General features: G+C 40.3%; 1 long non-coding RNA gene across 1 annotated transcript; it reads right to left on the minus strand.

The window, feature by feature from the left end:
* Positions 1-1,180: 1,180 nt before the first annotated feature.
* On the minus strand, positions 1,181-6,666 carry LOC136794761 (uncharacterized). The gene is made up of 3 exons (XR_010841960.1): positions 6,010-6,666; positions 4,527-4,594; positions 1,181-1,717 (listed from the first exon to the last, which is right to left on the minus strand). It is a non-coding gene; the product is annotated as an uncharacterized lncRNA (long non-coding RNA).
* Positions 6,667-7,505: the final 839 nt, after the last annotated feature.

Consider the following 7,505-nt stretch of genomic DNA (forward strand, 5'->3'; position numbering starts at 1 on the left):
TTTTTTTTTTTTATTCTGAAAACCTAAATCCTTATTTTTTCTATATGAATCTATCTCCGAATAGTATTTGTCCATTTTGTCCTTTGAAACAGTCCTACCACTTTCAGGAAATGCTTGTCAAAAGGTGGAATTCCATGGAATTGAGGGAAGTCCTGGAAATGAAGGAGAATGGTTAGTCCTGATGTCATAGTTGTAACTGATTTATACCACCAGGAAAGAGTGGTCGGTGCAAATACCTGTGGAAAGGAGTCATCTCCTCGAGGGAAGCTGGGGACATATGGTGTTGACTGGCCGATCCTGGCACCTTCCTCCCACTTTCTCCCCGGTCCTGCTTTACTGAACCATTCATCCCTTTCCCTTATACATACCTTCAGTCCCTCCAACTTACTGACCAGCCACACAGCTGCTCTGGTTCTGTGCAGGTTTCCAGCTTCAAGGTTTCTGTTAGAGTGAAAGCCACAGGAAGACAAGCACAAGTGAAAGGAGAGTTCTAGGATTTTCAAAACCTCTGTGAGAAGGAGCCAGGGTTCATGGCATTGGATCCCAGCTCTGCTATTAATAGCACTGTGACCTTGACAAATTACACAAACACTAAGCTCCCTAGTTTCCTCATCTTTAATATGGGGACAATAGTAGTATTTTTTCATAGGATTATTCTCAGGATTCAATGAGTAAATATACATAAAAGGCACACAAGTGTGTCTGTCAGAAATAAGCAGGACTGTTAGAGTCACAGAGTGGCTACCCTCAGGGAGGAGAAGGAGAGCTGCACTGAGGTAGCAACTGGAAGGCAACATAAGAAACGTGCTAGGTCCTGGGCAAAATCTATTACTTTTAACTTGGGTGCTAGTTTCACAGTGTATTCAATGTGTGAAATTTCCTTGTGCTATATGCTGAAGATACTTGCATTTTCTGTGTATTATACTTCTAAAAGATTTCCTGGGAATTAGTAAAACTTTGTGGAGAAAGAACGATCAGTAGAAGATACTTAGATCTACCTTAAAAGTGAGTAAAATGGAAACAACAGAGATCTCATATCAATGCAGACAGTCACATATATTTTTCATTAATACTGTTTGTTGCTTTTTTAGTATGAGAAAGATTAAAAAAATAGCTTCTGAACTGGTTTTGGTTTTTGGTCTTTCAGCAGCAATGCAGAGACAGTAAGAAAAAAGGAGTTATGAAATGTAAAGTTTTGCTCTCCAATCATGGGCTCTCCCAGGTTTAATCTTAGTCTCTTTTCCATAAAGTCCCAGGTCCATAATTGCTGGCAATGTCACATCCTAGAGCCGGTCCTTCCCAGAATTTAGTGCTTTCAGAGGAGAGACTTCTACAAGTGTCACGCAGGTGTCTTATACCCAAGTAAGAGTCTTTCTCTGAAGAAGGTGCCATCACTCAATTTTATTGGTCAAAATACATACACGTTGCAAATACATACCGCCAATTCTCCACGATAAAATGGCTATGTTGATCCATATTCAAGAGCATATAAGTTTATATGTGCTCCCACACATTATCCAAAACACAATGTTATCATTCTTTTTAGTTTTTGCCAAGCTGATAGGTGACAGCATCTAGTAGCAACCATTAGTTGTCCTTTTCCTAATTGATGGTCGCTGTTATCAGTCACAGTCTAGTCAGGAAAACAGAAAAATTTCCTCCAGCCTTCTAGTCCATCTCTTGCAACTTGTATGGAAGAACTTTAGAAGAAAAAAATCTGCTGGCAAAGGAGAAATGTAGTCAAAAGAACTGGAGCCCCAGCATCACACAGCAGAGTTGAGAAGAACTGCTATGGAGCTGAGGCTTTAGCTTCAAGACCAGCACACTAAGATAGGTGACAGCGTCCACTAGAAATTCAAGTTTACTCTGTGAATTTCCTTTTAAAAAAAAATTTATTTATTTATTTATTTTTGGCTGCATTGGGTCTTCGTTGCTGTATGCGGGCCTTCTCTAGTTGTGGCGAGCGGGGGCTACTCTTCGTTGCAGTGCGCAGGCTTCTCCTTGCAGTGGCTTCTCTTGTTGCAGAGCACGGGCTCTGGTGTGCGGGCTTCAGTAGTTGTGGCACATGGGCTCGGTAGTTGTGGCTCGTCGGCTCTAGAGCTCAGGTTCAGTAGTTGTGGTGCATGGGCTTAGTTGCTCCGTGGCATGTGGGATCTTCCTGGACCAGGGCTTGAACCCGTGTCCCCTGTATTGGCAGGCGGATTCTTAACCACTGCGCCACCAGGGAAGTCCCCATGAATTTCCGATCCATACACAATGCACCTACTGCTCTTGCACTGTCACTTTTTCACCTTTTTAAAGAAATTCATTATTCATTTTTTTATACAAACTTTGTGTTATAAAAGTAGAAGACACATAGTCTGTCATGCCCTCAACTGGATCCCAGAAGCCACACTCACATTGTGCTCTCCCATCTCACTGGCTGCCCATTCTGAGTTTTATTTGTGACACAAAAGTTGGTGCCTTTCCTGTGTTCTGTGCCCAGAATTCTTTCCAGTTTAAACTCATGAAATAAGTCCTGATCTAATCTAGTTTCAGGGATTGAAAAACAATCATGATACTCATATCTTCCAAAGATAAATTCTGGAATCACATACTTAACTGCCTATTTGACAGCTGGTATCTAGTAATCATCTCACATTTATGTTATTCAAAATTAACTCTCCTTAAAAAAAATAAATAAAAACAATAACAAGAACCCATCCTTTCTTATTGTTCTCTAATCAGTTAATAGCAACTCTGTATTTCCAGGTTTCAGGTTAAAGTACATGACATCATTCTCCGCTCCTCTCTCACAACCAGTCTGAGTGCAATCAAAGTTTTACACCACTGAGGTTTTTCATCCAAGAACTTGGTAGAGCTCTGCATTCTGAACACAAGACTTCTTCAATCTACTGAATTATATTAATAGCTATGCTGTAATCATCCTTGAATTATTAGATAAATTCTACTTATATGATTTATTATCATGCCTCCTAATTATTTTACTGATATTTTATTTGTTATGCATCCATAGTTGTTTTTTTAATCTGAATTTCTTTTCTTATTGAGCCCATTTAAAATCCTTGAATCAGGAGTTTATTTTTCTTGAAAAAGAAGGTGGCTGACTTTTCACTTTATCCCATGATGTGTTAAAAATATTTTAACACATTTATAGGTGTTTTCTGACAAAAATATTTTAACACATTTATTGGTGTTTTCTGACATACTTGCTATTCTACCAGTTTTTAAGATACTTCCCTGAAGAATTTGCCTGTTAATTCTAAAAGCTAAAGGCTGAAAGTGACCCTAAGAAAGAGTGGGAAGGCCCTTAATTATTGTGAAAACGCTTTCCTCCATGCACCTTTTCAGGTTATTTACCTCTGTAAATATTACCTTTAAATCCAGCCTACATTCCTCTGTCTCCCTTGACTATTAAGATAATTTACATGGATGCCACTCATATTTTATAAATCAAATGTCAATATGTAGATATAAGCTAGAACCTTGATATTTGACTATTTGCAACGTGTCAAAGCATCTCATCTAATCCCAGCACATCATTTATTTACCACCATGGACTGAGGTTTGGCTGAGATTTGAACATGGGGTTACAAACCCTACTGTAATGAGCCAGAGTTAATTAATTAGAATTGACTCCCCAGGGGCTTCCTTGGTGGCGCAGTGATTGAGAGTCTGCCTGCCGATGCAGGGGACGCGGGTTCGTGCCCCGGTCCGGGAAGATCCCACATGCCGCCGAGCAGCTGGGCCCGTGAGCCATGGCCACTGAGTCTGCGCGTCCGGAGCCTGTGCTCCGCAACGGGAGAAGCCACAACAGTGAGAAAAGAATTGACTCCCCAAAATCCTACCATGTTTCTATGTTTCATATAAGATATTTCAGCTTTTATTACTCTAATAATTTCCTATGCTCCTGTACTTTTCAAGATCAAGGTCTTGCCCTTTACTTTCAACCCCTCTCCCCACCCATCCCTGTGCACACACTCACCCAAGGCCTTGTAACTGAGAGTGACTTAAATGCTTGTGATTGACTCCCCAGAACAGGAGCACTTCTACACTTCTTATTCTCACCCAGTATCCTGCACACTGTTAGGGATATTATTGGTCGTCAGGGTTGTTAATAAAAGTGATAAATGTAATAAGCTTAAGATAGTTGTGCCAGTAAAACTGTTTGAAAACTACAGTTTTCTTCCATTTTCTCTTGTGGGTTACTCTTGTGTTCTCAGGTGACCAGTAAATTTGTTAGCCAGGCATCTCCTTAGTCTTCCTTCAACCTCCTGCATGATTTAGAGCAACTGTTTCCTTTTTCCTATTGTACAGTTTTTCTCAGCTTTAAAATAGGGATAATGGGACTACTATACTCCATTGAACGTACCATCTTATGTTATATGCTCTATTTAATGACAATACAACTCATAACTGTTATCATAACTGAGTACATTATATAATCAGAGACATATACACATAGTTATGTTAGTTGTTACTATGACAGATGTACACAGGTGTAAAAACCATTATTTCGTACTCACCCAAAAGATGATTATGCCACATTTGTACCTTGCTCAGCTCATATCTTGGTTATGCAAAAATTCTACCTCTGTGAATTAAAATAGGATTATCTTTTTTAGCATTGTACAAAGCATACACACAAATTTTTAAATTCTACTAGCAAATGAAATATCCTCATGGCTGTACCAAACACTCGATTAAAAATACCTATGGATCTCTAGTGGGCATCAAAACAAAATGCAATCAGTGCATTGGCACAGAAGTTATGTATTAAGTAGAAAATGTTATATTAAGTTTAAATCTACACTATGCTGAAATTAAAAGCATCTTGATACAGATTACAAAGCTTTATGCAACGTATCCATGTGAGATGACATTCTGAAGAAGTTAATAAAGAAAATCCGTGACTATAATAAAGCTGAATGTTTAATAGAAGACTCTTGCTAAAACAAATGAGAGGGGACTTCCCTGGTGGTGCAGTGGTTAAGAATCTGCCTGCCAATGCAGGAGACATGGGTTTGACCCTTGGTCCGGGAAGATCCCACATGCCACGGAACAACTAAGTCCGTGCATGCACCACAACTACCGAAACCTGTAAGCTCTAGAGGCTGCGTGCCTCAATACTTAGCCCACGCGCCACAACTACTGAAGCCTGCTAGATTTAGGGCCCGTGTGTGGCAACTATTGAGCCCGCATGCTGCAATTACTGAAGCCTGTGCGCCTAGCCCGTGTTCTGTCAACAAAAGAAACCACCGCAATGAGAAGCCCGCTTGCTGCACCTAGAGAAAGCCTGTGCACAGGAAGAAGACCCAATGCAGCCAAAAAACAAAAGAGAAACAAACAAAAAACAAAAGAGAAACAAACAAAAAACCCCAAGTAAAACAAATGAGAGGACCAAAAGATTTTGTAACTTTAGATTAATTATTAAAGACAGTTACTGGGTCATAAGAGATTGCCAAATACGGCCTTCTCTCAATTGAAATGAGATAAGCAAAGAAGTAATTCTGAAAATATTACTGATGATTTTGCTTCCATTGAAGCCAGGAACTTATAATAAAGTCTTCTTTTGGCATAAGTAAAATATTTAGACAGTGTGAGTTTAATACTTTTAAATTTAAAAATATTTTTTCAACAACATAAACATTGGACGAGAAATTAACCATTTACATTAAAGGTTAATTAATTTCACATTTTCCCTTTCCCACGGGGCTCCTTTAAGTCAGCCTTGTCCCCAAGTCTTCCCACTGGAGGAGGGTCCCAATATCTAGTAGCTTTCCTTCTAGATGGTAGATGCGTTTCCCCTTTCCCCGATTTCCTTTCTCCCTAGAAAAGTGTCTTAATCTGAACACATACCACGACATGCTCTGATTTCGAGCCGTCAATACCTGCATAAATGGGCACTGGCGTCAACCTGTCTGGCTCAAAGCTCCTACCAGGAAGGGAAGGATGGACGCAGGGGCAGGTGCAGAAAATTAGACTGTTTGAAGCCGCGGCAAAGCTCACCTCCGCAGTCAGGCCCGAAAAGGAAGTTTCCTCTCTGTTCTCGCGGCCCCACGCGCTCCCTGGGCCCCGGCGGCGCCTTTCCTGGGCCCGGGCTCCCGCCGACGGCGACGCGCGGGCTCCTCCCGTGGGCGTTGCGCCCGAGTTTGTGCAGGTGGACCCGGAAGCCGGTCTCGCTGGGTGGGCGGTGCCCGTCGGTCAGTTGGGGCGAGTTCGGGCGCCCCCTCCCGGCCGTTGGGGCGCAGCGAAGGTAGCTTTGAGGGCTTTGCCTAGCGGAGGACCTGAGCTTCCTTTCACGGTGGTCCAGGTGAAGTGCTGAATTTCTGGACTCCTCATCTCGCTGCTGATGGCCGTGGGGATGCTCTGCTCCATCCCTCACATTTTACCCATTAGTATACATCGTCTTATATTCTTCCAATCATTTCCCATATTCATGTAAGTTGTCAGCGTTAAGTATTTGTTGCCTGAATCCACCAGAGCTTTGGTGGTGTCTACAGAGGACTCCCTGAAATGTTTGTAATCCAATCTGGTGCAGGGGTCAAAACTCTCAAAGGTCTTGACTAGCACGCTGCTCATCAATTTATGGTGAGAATTAACTGAACAATCTATATGAATCATCCTTGGACAATTAAATATGATTTTAAAAAAATTTTTATTACAGTTGATTTACAATGTAGTGTTAGTTTCAGGTGTAGAGCAAAGTGATTCAGTTATACATGTACATATATTCATTCTTTTTCAGATTCTTATATGGGTTATTACAGAATATTGAGTAGAGTTCCCTGTGCTAAATATGATTATTTTAAAATAATTAGAATTATTAATTTTATTGATCTAATTTAAGGCTATCAGAAATAATTACCAGTTGATAATTTCATTTTGCTTATTATGTAAAATAATCAGGATACTTTGTAATTTGGTCAACGCATCTACACATTTGTAGGTGGACGATAAACTTATGAAAATATAGAGAATTTGTAACAGCGAAGTATGAGACGACAAAGGAATATCAATATGTTATGAGAAAAGTATAGGGCTTTCCAGAAAATAAGCTATGGTTCAATACATGCCATTTGCACAGATGTCTAAGGTGTGGATAGGGAGGTGGAATTTGGAATATGACCTACTAGGTTGTGAAACCTGGACTTACCATTTACTTATTAGATTGTTTAATACACATGAACTCTTAGCAGGTGACCCTTGGAAACGAGAATATTAGAATATTAACAACTCAGTTTCAACTATGTTGGGAAGATTAAGTAAGTCCTTTATAAGGGCTAAGGAATTTGTAGTTGCTGTCATCATCATTTTTGATAAAGACTGAAAGTCTGTGGAATTTGTCTGGCAGGTCCTTGGTAATCATGTTCACAGTAGCATTGTAACATTTAATTAATAATCAGTACAGGTTTAATGTGCCATGAAAAGTAAGGGCAGCATCAAGGAAGGCGTTCTTTATCCTCAAATAAATGTCAAGATGAAATACATTCTAATGAATCCTT

The sequence above is a fragment of the Kogia breviceps genome, chromosome 8, assembly GCF_026419965.1.
Source record: "Kogia breviceps isolate mKogBre1 chromosome 8, mKogBre1 haplotype 1, whole genome shotgun sequence".
In the NCBI taxonomy this organism is placed as follows: Eukaryota; Metazoa; Chordata; class Mammalia; order Artiodactyla; family Physeteridae; genus Kogia; species Kogia breviceps.